Source organism: Heloderma suspectum, chromosome 4 (assembly GCF_057233095.1).
Source record: "Heloderma suspectum isolate Gila_16-S chromosome 4, 16-S_ref, whole genome shotgun sequence".
NCBI lineage: Eukaryota > Metazoa > Chordata > Lepidosauria > Squamata > Helodermatidae > Heloderma > Heloderma suspectum.
The window spans coordinates 227,073,046-227,085,915 of NC_139461.1; the positions used below are offsets into that span (position 1 = coordinate 227,073,046).

Genomic DNA, 12,870 nt, shown 5'->3' on the forward strand with positions numbered 1-12,870 from the left:
CTAAGAAACCTTGGATAATGTTTTCCTATCCAAATAATAGTTGTGTGCAAGGAAAAAAAAAGATGTTAGTTAACAACCTGAGAAAAAAACTTTACAATGGAATCATCAGCATGAAATGGAAAGACACCTGATGTATGACCATTCATTAGGACAGCAGATGAAGGAAACCTACTGTCCAGTAATTCATAGGCTTAAAAAAAAAGCCTTTGAGGAACAAGGAGGGATGATTCTCTAGGCATAAAAACAATGAACTGGATGCCAAAATCCCAAACACTTCTCCAGAGGAAGGAAGGCTTTATCATGTAGAGACAGAAAGCCACAGAGAGAAGTCGTTTTTCCAAAAAAGGCTGAGATTGACTTGAGGCAGAACAAGAAAAAAAGGGATTCTTGCTGCAGAAGCACCCTCATCCAGAAGTTCCAGTGGAGTGTAGGTAAAAGAATAAAGGAGGCATGAATAGAACTAGGTAAAGCCCAATTCAGCATCATATAGCTCCAAATATTTTTGGAGATTTCTTAGAAAAAGTGTTTTCTAAGAATTCTCCACATTTTAAACAAACCCAGCCCACAGGAGCTCCACCACCATCACCAGCCCTCTCATCTGCTAATTTCATCTTTCCACCACACTTACAAGTTGTTAGGAGGGGAAGAGAGCAAAGACAATTTGCAAAAGCTAATTTCTTTTCCTACATTTCTTTTTTTTTTTTTTTTGCATGCTTCTGAGCATGTTCTAACTTCATTGCCCATGGAAAATCTTGTAATTATAACAACAGCTCTTGTGGCATCTTAAAGACTAACACATCTATTATGGTATAAACTTTTGTGGAGTAGTCCACTTCAAAATATACGCTTTTTTATTCCTGCTGGTCAATGAATAAAGAAGTAACCACATTTCCCAGCGTTGTCTCCAGGAACAGCTTAAGAAGCAACCTTTGGCCTTCGACATGGCTGATGCTTTCTCTTCTCACAATATGATAAGTTTGTGAAAGTGTGTAGGGCAAGAAGGGAAACAAAGATGGAAGGACTAATGCTAAGCTAAGTATAACAAACAGAGGCAAAATATAGAGAGAGGATTCGCTCAGCTTAGAATTGCTAGATTTCCTATCTGGGGGAGTTCACTTCCAACTTCCCTCATTTCCAAAATTCTTCTCGTCTCTAGTGCTGCAAACAGCACATCACAGAGTGGAGCAAAGGGACAATAGGTCTAGATTAACCTTAAGGATATCTCACCACTTAATCCTTCTTGGCTGTATCTTATGCATCTGATAATGCATCTGAGAATAACAGTCAATAGGAGCTGTGGCTCCAGCATGGTCACCTAGCAGGAAAAGCAGGATCAGTTACATCCACAGGAAAATAAATAAAAGCCTCACCCATGCTCACCACCCAACAGAACACTTTTCCAAGGCCAAAGGGTCATAATATGTATCAATTGTACTACATGTGTAATACAAAAATCCTCAAAATTGTATTAGTTTAAGTAGGCCATAGTTACATCAGTCATGTACACTGATTCCATTGTTTCTCCTCCACCCCTATAGCCTTTGTTATGCATCTTTGCTGTTACTGGGGCCTCTGGTCAACATACTTCACGTTGTTTTCCTATCCTGGGTCCCATCCCCGTTACAGATTATCTTCCCTGTTTTCTCCCTCATCAGTAATTATGTAGGCCAACTGGAGAGTGGGGAAGGTTAGGTTAGAGATAGAGCAAGCTGTGTAGTTTTATAGAGAACGAGTGGTATGTATAATATGTATAGGTGGAGATGGTATGTATAACTGGAGATAAGGCAGGTACTGTGTTTATTTCATACTGAAGAGCCAGTTTACTAGAAAGAAGGTTAGGGGGATATGTATTATGGTGTTCATAGAATTTGGTGTTTCAATGTGCAGCAAACACATTCACAAAACAGTCCCTGTAATGAAGACCACTTGTGACCCAACTATCCCAGGAACCAGGGTCCACCAAGGATGCGAAACATCCAGCAATGGGCCTGGCACCAGTACTACAACCAGGAAATTAAGGACATACACAGAACTAAGCAATCAGAGTTGCATCTTCACTCTTAATGTCATGGTAGAAAAGACAGGAATGAGTGAGATGAGCACAGCGAGCTGCAGAATAATTCACTTTAGTTTTTGAATTTTAGAATGTTGGTATGAACAGTAAGGCAAACAGATGGCAACATAACATCTAAATTAGTCTTTATCCTGTTGAGCCTACACAGTAGTTTTATGTCAAACAGTGCACAAACAACTAGGTGACATACAGCTAAGATTGAGTTCAAAGCAAAATGTTGACATAGCAAAATGAAATAGGAAACTATGAAATTGTTTCTAACTTTAATGTACTGTTTCTAACAATAAGAGTGTCAATTATAGCTAGAACAGCTATTAGGGGATTTAGAAAGCACTTTGATCTGCCTCTCACATGGAACAATACTGATTCTTATGTTTACAGTATTACTTGTTGGCGGGGTGGAGAATCAGCACAAAGGCTTTTGGAAGACTGCTAGAGATTTTCTAAAACAGTTCATTTATTCGCCAGAAGAGATTTAACATTTACAGAAAACTGATAATTTGAATACTGTACATTAAAAGAAAGTACAACAAATTCATACTTTCACTTCAGCATTTTAGATTAATATAAGTTTTTTTATTAATGACTTGGATGAGGAGGTGCAGGGAATGCTTATCAAATTTGCAGATGACACAAAATTGGGCGGGATAGCTAATACCCTGGAAGAAAGAAACAAAATTCAAATTGATCTTGATAGGCTGGAGCGCTGGGCAGAAAACAACAGGATGAAATTTAACAGAGATAAATCCCGAGTTCTGCACCTAGGAAAAAGAAACCAAAGGCACAGTTTCAAGATGGGGGATACTTGGCTCAACAGTACTACAATCGAGAAGGATCTTTTAATTGTTGTAGATCACAAGCTGAGTATAAGCCAACAATGTGAGGTGGCTGCAAAAAAGGCAAATGCTATTTTGGGCTGCATTAACAGAAGTATAGCTTCCAAATCTTAGAGTCCTAAATGGCTTGGGCCCAGAAAACCTAAAGGATCACCCTCCCCATCTGCGCCTGCCTGCTTGCTAAGATGTACAGGGGATACTCTTCTCTGCAGTCCAACAACAAGAGAGGTGCAACTGGTTGGGACACAGAAGACACCCTTCTCTGCAGTTGCACCTAGGCTACAGAAGTCTACCCAAGAGAGGCTCATTTGGTCCCATCTCTAAGAGTTTTCTACCACCTAGTTAAGATGTTTCTGTTCTGGCAGGTGTTTTGTCCGCTGGGCTGATGAGTTTATTATACTGGCCCCTTTCTATCTTCTGTAATAAGTCCACAATCTTGCTGTTTAAAAAAAAAAAAATTATGATGTGTTTTTTGGTTGCTTTTAATATGTGAGCTATCCTGAGCACAATTTTACAACAGAAGGGCAGGATGCAAATACTCTAATAAACAAATAGGTCACAGAATATATGACTCAACTATTTTCACACATGCTTATTATGATTAGTTATAATTATGTATAATTTTATTTTAATTCACAGGAAGTATATCTCCAAAATGGGCAGCCAGCTCCTATGTCTATACTACTTCAGCAGCAGCTAAAAATCCATCCTAAGCCACATGGTTCTGAGATTTGGGCTCCCAGGAACTTCTAGTAGCTTTTAACATACTGCACTGCAGGTGTAGCAGCTCCCCACTCTTGCAATGCACATACCAGCTATGTCAATGGAACAACAAGCCCAGCAGTGCTAAAGGCAACTGCTGTACCAGCAGTTGGTTTGGGGACTGCTCACAACATTTATTCCTTAACACACACTAGGACCCTTAAGCCTGACCCCATGTTCTTCCAACACTACTGCTCATAGGGCAGATTGCTGTACTCTTAAATTTTACTTTACTCCCTAATTTAGCTCTAATATGAAAATTAAGATCCAGAAATCTTCCATTTATTTGTCTGTCAGAACATATTAATTAGTACTGAAATCACTACTTGGACAATCATCTTTATTCCTTTTTCCCAACAGTTTTCCAAACAATTACTTTTAGCATTATTTGTCTTCTTGCCAGTCTTGCAACCCTCTGAACTACCTTTATATATTCAAATACCACTATTAATGCTGGGGTTATATATTCTGAAAAGAGAAGTAACAAAAAACACAATACTTCATTGTTGGGGGCACATCAGCATATTTCAAATATTACGGTAGAATTTTGACAATTTCTGGAAAAATGCATTACAATTATTTTAAAATTACTTCCCTTTTCTAATGTATGTTCTTGAGTTTCATGTCCTAGTAAATAACCAAGCACATAATACTCAACATGTGTTTCAGCAACACAAACTCTAGTGGAGAGGAGGGGGAATGGGGAGACTTATAATGCAGAATCAGGAACCAATACACTGAAAAGACACAAACAGTGTGCATGCCATTTCTCCCACTGGGAAAAAAAAAGGGAACACCCTCAATTTGTTTTTTAAAGTTAGCTATGTTGATCTAGTATAACAAACCCACAAGGAAAGCAAAATACCAGTCATTTCGTAAGGATCAACTAGTACTCATAACATAATACAAGACCTTTGGTAATTTTATCTGGAAAGCACAAAGACTGGCTCTTATTGCATTCTTACACATCATATTCAAGGTTTGTATAGTATAGTCTGGGATCCGATGGGCTGCCTTTGCAACCAACCAGTAAGGACTTCTACATGTGCATAGTTGCAATTTACTTTTTTAAAAGCAAATCATCTGCATGTTTTGTAAGGCTTCCTGACTTCTTAGGAGAAACTTCTGAAACTTCTGAAGGGGGGGGGGCATGACAGAAGCTGCAGGGGGAAGGAACACAGAGTGAGGCCTTTAGGATTTTAATCATATTATCTAATTTAAAGTCACAATATTAATGAGCTATGCAAAAAGGTTGCAAACATGCTATTAAATACAAGCCTCCTCTAAAAGAATACCACTTCATTTAAATTTTTATCTATAACACAAGACAAGAAATTACCTTCTTTGATTCTGTTTACCTCATCTGCATACCCAGGCAAATAAAAGCGCTTTAGGCAACTACTATTCATCCAGTCCTCCATGGATCACTGCCTTGTTGTGGCGAAGGGGCTTGCGTAACTCAGTAAAGCCATAAGCTATGGCGTGCAGGGCCACCCAAGACGGACAGGTCATGGCAGAGAGTTCTGACAAAATGTGGTCCACTGGAGAAGGAAATGGCAACCCACTCCAGTATTCTTGCCAAGAAAACCCCATGGAACGTATCACAAGGCTAAAAGATATGACGCCGGAAGATGAGCCCCTCAGGTCGGAAGGTGTCCAATATGCTACTGGGGAAGAGCAGAGGGTATTTCCAAGTAGCGCCAGAAAGAGTGAAGCGGCTGGGCCAAACCCGAAAGGACACTCAGCTGTGGATGTGTCTGGTGGTGAAAAGAAAATCCGATGCTGTAAAGAACAATATTGTTTAGGAACCTGGAATGTCAGATCAATGAATCAAGGTAAGCTGGAGGTGGTCAAACATGAGATGGCAAGATTGAACATCGACATCTTGGGAATCAGCGAACTAAAATGGACAGGCATGGGCGAATTTAATTCAGGTGACCATCATATCTACTATTGTGGGCAAGAATCCCTTAGAAGAAATGGAGTAGCACTCATAGTCAACAAAAGGGTGGGAAAAGCAGTACTGGGGTACAATCTTAAAAATGATAGAATGATCTCAGTACGAATCCAAGGCAAACCATTCAACATCACAGTAATTCAAGTCTATGCCCCAACCACTGAGGCCGAAGAAGCTGAGGTTGATCAGTTCTATGAAGACCTACAACACCTTCTAGAACTAACACCAAAAAAAGACGTCCTCTTCATCATAGGGGATTGGAATGCTAAAGTAGGAAGTCAAGAAATCACCGGGATAACAGGCAGGCATGGCCTTGGTGTACAAAATGAAGCAGGACAAAAGCTAATAGAGTTTTGCCAAGAGAACATGCTGATCATAGCAAACACTCTTTTCCAACAGCACAAGAGGCGACTCTACACATGGACGTCACCAGATGGTCAATATCGAAATCAGATTGATTATGTCCTTTGCAGCCAAAGATGGAGAAGCTCCATACAGTCAGTAAAAACAAGACCTGGAGCTGACTGTGGCTCAGATCATGAGCTGCTTCTTGCAAAATTTCGGCTTAAATTGAAGAACGTCAGGAAAACCACTAAACAGTTCAGGTATGACCTAAATCATATCCCTGATGAATATACAGTGGAGGTGAGGAATAGATTTCAGGGATTAGACCTGATAGACAGAGTGCCTGAGGAACTATGGACGGAGGTCCGTAACATTGTTCAGGAGGCAGCAACGAAATCCATCCCAAAGAAAAAGAAATGCAAGAAAGCAAAGTGGCTGTCTGATGAGGCTTTACAAGTAGCTCACGAAAGAAGGGAAGCGAAAAGCAAGGGAGAAAGGGGAAGATATACCCAACTGAATGCAGAGTTCCAGAGAATAGCAAGGAGAGACAAGAAGGCCTTCTTAAGTGAACAATGCAAAGAAATCGAGGAAAACAACAGAATGGGAAAGACTAGAGATCTCTTCAAGAAAATTGGAGATCTCAAGGGAACGTTTTGTGCAAAGACGGGCATGATAAAGGACAAAGAAGGCAGGGACCTAACAGAAGCAGATGAGATTAAGAAGAGGTGGCAAGAATACACAGAAGAACTATACAGGAAAGATCTGAATGTCCCTGATAGCCATGATAGTGCGGTCACTGAACTTGAGCCGGACATCCTCGAGAGTGAAGTCAAGTGGGCCTTAGGAAGCATTAGTAACAATAAAGCTAGCGGAGATGACAGTATTCCAGCTGAGCTATTTAAAATCCTAAAAGATGATGCTGTTAAAGTGCTGCATTCAATATGCCAACAAATCTGGAACACTCAACAGTGGCCACAAGACTGGAAAAGGTCAGTTTACATTCCAATTCCAAAGAAGGGCAACGCCAAAGAGTGTTCAAACTACCGCACCATTGCGCTCATTTCACATGCCAGCAAGGTGATGCTCAAAATCCTACAAGCTAGGCTTCAGCAGTATGCGAACCGAGAACTACCGGAAGTACAAGCTGGGTTTAGAAGAGGCAGAGGAACTAGAGATCAAATCGCCAACATTCGCTGCATCATGGAGAAAGCAAGAGAATTCCAGAAAAACGTCTATTTCTGCTTCATTGACTACGCTAAAGCCTTTGATTGTGTGGATCACAACAAACTGTGGCAAATTCTTAAAGTGATGGGAGTACCAGACCACCTTACCTGTCTCCTGAGAAACCTGTACGAGGGTCAAGAAGCAACAGTAAGAACCAGACATGGAACAACCGATTGGTTCAAAATTGGGAAAGGAGTACGACAAGGCTGCATATGGTCACCCTGCTTATTTAACTTATATGCAGAGTACATCATGAGAAATGCCGGGTTGGATGAATCACAGGTCGGAATTAAGATTGCTGGGAGAATTATCAACAACCTCCGATATGCAGACGATACCACCCTAATGGCAGAAAGCGAAGAGGATCTAAAGAGTCTCTTGTTGAGGGTGAAAGAGGAGAGTGCAAAAGCTGGTTTGAAACTCAACATTAAAAAAACGAAGATCATGGCATCTGGCCCCATCACTTCCTGGCATATCGAAGGGGAAGAAATGGAAGCAGTGACAGATTTTACTTTCTTGGGCTCCAAGATCACCGCAGACGGTGACTGTAGCCATGAAATTAAAAGACGCTTGCTCCTTGGGAGGAAAGCTATGGCCAACCTAGACAGCATAGTCAGAAGCAGAGACATCACCTTGCCGACAAAGGTCCGTCTAATCAAAGCTATGGTTTTCCCAGTAGTAATGTATGGATGTGAGAGCTGGACTATAAGGAAGGCTGAGCGCCGAAGAATTGGTGCTTTCGAACTGTGGTGCTGGAGAAGACTCCTACGAGTCCCCTGGACTGCAAGGAGGTCAAATCAGTCCACCCTAAAGGAAATCAACCCTGAGTGCTCATTGGAAGGACAGATAATGAAGGTGAAGCTCCAATATTTTGGCCACCTAATGCGAAGAGAAAACTCTCTGGAAAAGACCCTGATGCTGGGAAAGACTGAAGGCAAAAGGAGAAGGGGACAGCAGAGGATGAGATGGCTAGATAGCATCACCGATGCAATGAATATGAACTTGAGCACGCTCCGGGAGAGAGCGCAGGACAGGAAGGCCTGGAGTGCTATGGTCCATGGGGTCACGAAGAGTTGGACACGACTGAACGACTGAACAACAAATTCATCCAGTATTCCAAATGGTTCCCAAGTTTTCATTCTCTGCCACTTGCTCAAACCACCACTGCATCAACTCCCAGTTCCCATTTAACAATATGAGGTCACAACTACGTGAAACTTTTTTTCAACACCTTTGCATAGGCTTGTAAAGAGCCACTTATCTGGTAACCTGTGGTGAATAAGGGCTGCCTTCAGGCAAGGAGGCAGAGATGTTTTTACAATAGTTTGTTTTTTAAGCAACAAATTACTAACTTAAGTATGCTCAAATGTTCACTTGCAAGGCTGCCTTTGTACAGATACCATAAAAAAAACCATACAAGATTCCATGAAGCCCCAATATCAAATACTGTGTTCCTACAAAGGGGAAATACATTTAGAACTGCCAGATGTCACTAGACTCAGGCCTTGACAGTCACATCCACAATTTTATACTGAGGAAAAATTGCCCAAATCATAACCTTAAAGTCTAACAAAGCAATCCTATGCATATTTGCTCAGAAGTAAATCCCACTGTGTTCAGCTAGGTTACTGCTTAGTGAGTGTGTTTAGGACTACAGCCTAAGTGGATTAAAGTTCTTATTTGGGAACTATTCAGAAAGATAACCCTTCATACAGGATCATTCACAACTCCAAGGGCACATATAAAAATGTGTAATCTTTTACTGCTTCTGCTACCCCTGTCCTAGTTATCTACCTATAATGCCAATTCAGCATAGTTTTCCAACATAGATATTGTTAGTAGTATCAGGGATGAACAGAGATTAGCCTTGCGGAATCTATTTGTTTTTTTACTAAAACCCTGAGAATACCAAACAGAGCCCGGTGCAAAAGAATTCTGAACCCAGGAATTTGTTCTGAGTACCAGAACTGAACTAAGCCCACAGTATTTCCACACACAAGTCCACTCCTGGTTACCCCAAGCTTTCTTTATTTCAGCAGTCTAATTTAGTGTCAAAGGGCAGTAATTTTGTTGTTGCTGTTGTTAAACAGTTGGGAGTTAGAAATTCTTGCTGATCTACTTCAAATCACCCACAGATTTACCAGCACATGCAAATCTACCTTTTGACCACAACTGAGTTATAATTCCTAAACTGGTGCGGGGAACCTGTGGCCCTCCAGATGTTACGTCAAACTCTCAGCAGCCCCAGCTAGCATGGCCAATGGTCAAAGATAATGGAAATTGTAGTCCAACAATATCTGGAGGACCACAGGTTCTTGACCCTGTCCTTAACAATTTTGTGTTGATACAGCAAGCCTTAGAACTGTAAGCAATATTGTTTTAGTAAGCCACATTATTTTTCTCTTGACTTCAGCAGATATTTCTGCATCAATTTATATTTTTAATCCACAGAGGACTAAAAATATACTTTCATTTTCATATGAGAAAGGGGAATGTCACAAAGAAGCATATAAATGTTACAACATTCTCACACACGCCAAAAAACATAAACTATCAACCAAAACAGAAGTACACTGACTGAGAAGCTCATCCTTCACTTCTGTATTGACAGTGCAAGGCTATGCATGTCTGCTCAGAAGTCCCAGTGAGTTCAATTACTTACTCCCAAGAAAGTGTTATAGGACTGTGTATATAGGGTTTATTAAAAGACCATGTAACCTGCTGCTTTTCTGTGAATCGCTTCCACACTGAACGTTTAAAAGTCCCCCTGTGTTGTTGGAGATCCCTCTTAACATTGCCAGCATTTGAGATACAACATTTCCATAAATTTTGAAGCCATGCGGGAAAATGTATTGTCTCCCGTTTTTTCTCCGCAAGACTTTCACATCTCTTCATTTACTAGATGACAAAATCTAAACATTTCTGTCTACTATGTTTAATAACCTGCAAATAGTACATTTTTTAGCCTAGTAAATCTGAGGCATTAAATTTCAATGGGATTTGTTTTAAATGAGAAATGGTAAATGCATATTGCTAATATATAAAATAAATACATTGCAATTAGTTATGAGGTATAAGACGTTAAACCCTCTTCAGTAAACCATTATTTTGCTAGCACATCTGTGCACCTTTGCATTGCTGACCAATAAAGCGGCTTTTACTCATTTTGTAGGACAAAGCTCATAAGACAACTTGAAATTTGACAAATTTTGATACCAACCAACCCCACACTCTACTCTTGTACATCTATGTCTTGTTACTTTAAATAATCAAAATGTTATCCTTCTGCTGTCCTTATAACCTTTGGTATGACCTCTATGTTTCCCTTACTCACTCTACTAGGCTCTTCAAATTTTTTCCTCTTATCTTAAGATACACAAATTCATAGGAGCATGTTCAGATCTGAAAATCTGTAGTAACACCACCAAAAACATCAAAGAGTTTCTTGAAACTTTAACATTTTGAACCTCACCTAATTAAAATCTATTAATAAAAAATTCTGGAACTAAACTATATGTAATCTTCCAATTCAGCACCCACAATTGTAATTTCTTCATATACATGCAAAATATCTCAACATTCAAATCAAAATAATTCCCTGTTACAAGGTAAAGAACAGTCCTTTTGTTATAATCCATCATCTGGACCTACTTAACCACATTTATATAAGTTAAAGATAGGGCTTGAAAACCTAGATAGTCAATTTGATCACCAAGATGAGCATCGTTTAAATAAGCACAATCAGAAACACCATTAAAAGTAACCTTGCCTGCTGATAAGTTCTCTCCTTCAGCAACAGTGACACATTTCAAATTATTTTAATAGGGAACAGACTGAAGCCAAATAAATGAAGTCAAATAAATGCAAGGCACTTCAGGCACAAAATAAGCCACCTTAGCAGCAAACAGGATTCCTATCAGATCCAGTATGAGAAACTTGGGTTATGAACAAATGTATCTGCTTGTAAACAAGCAGGAAAAGAAAAGGATGTAAGAATGCATAACTGCAAAAACAAACAAGCAAGGAATATGAAAAAGGTGGTATAAGCTCTACAGTGTTGGACCTGACTGTGGGGGGTGAGGGAGGTTCCACTAATTAGCAAAGGCAGTCTAAGAGGGTAAGTTGCTGCTGAGAAAGGAGGGTTGGGTTGTTTGGGGGAGGGTTTGCCACGTCTTCTCTGTGGCATCCTAGGATTTGGCAGGGAGAAAATACTATAAATGGGGGGGCCACAAACTCTTTGAGAAGGCTGACTGGTTATCTTGAACGGGAGGAGACTCTTACCAATCTGCTCCATCAGAACTCGCAATACGAAGAGAAGCCAGACAAACAAGGAAAGGGGTACGCCGGGGCGAGAGGGTCCTACCTACCTCTTTCCTCCCAGGGTCCCAAGGCTCGGGGCCCCCAGTACGAAGGAAAGAAGGGCATGCCTCGACGAAAAGGGGTCCTGCTTGCCTGTAGAAGGAAAAGCTCCGAGGTTTCCCCCTCCGAGCCAAATACGTCGCCCCGCCTGCCGTGTCGGGAGTCCCTCTCGACCCTTTTCCGGTACCTTCGCCGAGGAGCATTCAGCCTCCTCCTCTCCCCTTGCCCGGCCTCCTCGAGGCAGCCCTTGGTCTCTGAACCAGCCCCTCCCGCAAACAGAGGCGCCTCACGCCGCCCTACCGGGGCCTGGGAAGAGGACGCCCCGGCCTCAGCGGCCCGACGGAGAGGGAGTGAAGGCGCGGAGGGGAGGGGGGCTAAACATCACTCACCTCAGAAGGCGGCGGCAGCACGAGCAGCCGGGCCTGCATGGCGGAGAGGCTCCCCTGAGCGCCGAGCGCTCCGCTCCCGGGCGGGCCTTGCCAGCAGCGAGCCGAGCGCAGGAAAGGCCAGCACGGCGCCTGCCCGGCCCTCCGCGCGCCCCTCCGTTCCCGACAGCCAGGGCTGCCTCCCTCGCTCGCTCCGGAGCCGCCTCGGCTCTCGGCAGCCAGCGCCCCCTGGCCGGCCCCAGAGGCAGCGCACGGCGCTGCGGCTCAAGCAGGCCTGACCAGCCTCCTCAGGCCACCGCACGGCTGCGTGGGAAAAGCGACGCCGACGCCCCCCTTCCCCGCGGCTTCGTTCTGCTCCCGAGGCGGGCTGCCTCCGCCGCCCGGGGGTGGACGGCGGCGTGCGAGGCATCGGTTTGTCTGGGGCCCCTTCAGCCAGGGGCGCTGCGCGAACCACCGCAAAGCACCCGGGAGCTGGAGACGCGAGAGAGAGCAGTTTGGGTAAGCACGAATCCGAACGCAAACAGCAACGAGCTCACCATGCAGAGATCGCTGTCCGTACATGAGGCATTTTATTTTCCCTCCGACCTCACTGTTTACAGCTCTCCCCCCACGTGTATAACTCAGCATAACGCTTCATCAAGTGGACTCCTGTCCGCGGAAGCTCATACTGTAATGCATGACTTAGTCTTTATACCATAATAAATTTATTGGTCTTTCAAGTGCCACAAGACTCTTCGTTGTTTTTGCTGCAACAGACTAGCCCAGCTACTACTCTGCATATAGGCTTGGACTCAAACGTGTCACAGCATACAGCTCAAAAATTACTGTGCTCAAATACAACTGATGCCACGTACTCTAAAGCAGCCTTCTCAAACCGGGTGCGATGCTTTTGACAACAACTCCCAGCATTCATGACCAATCCAAATA

General features: G+C 42.5%; 1 protein-coding gene across 5 annotated transcripts in view; it reads right to left on the minus strand.

Moving 5' to 3' along the window:
* The window catches only part of ZFYVE9 (zinc finger FYVE-type containing 9), a 63,280-nt gene extending 50,984 nt beyond the window's left edge, over window positions 1-12,296 (minus strand). The window contains exons 1-2 of one of the 5 annotated variants that reach the window (XM_084852531.1): window positions 11,947-12,137; window positions 5,012-5,429 (exon numbers count right to left, since the gene is read on the minus strand). The gene's annotated coding sequence lies outside the window, so the exon portion shown is untranslated. Of the gene's footprint in view, window positions 1-5,011; window positions 5,430-11,565; window positions 11,740-11,946 lie in introns of those variants that run through there. The other 4 variants (XM_084852529.1, XM_084852528.1, XM_084852530.1 and 1 more) reach the window with 4 other exon arrangements.
* Window positions 12,297-12,870: the final 574 nt, after the last annotated feature.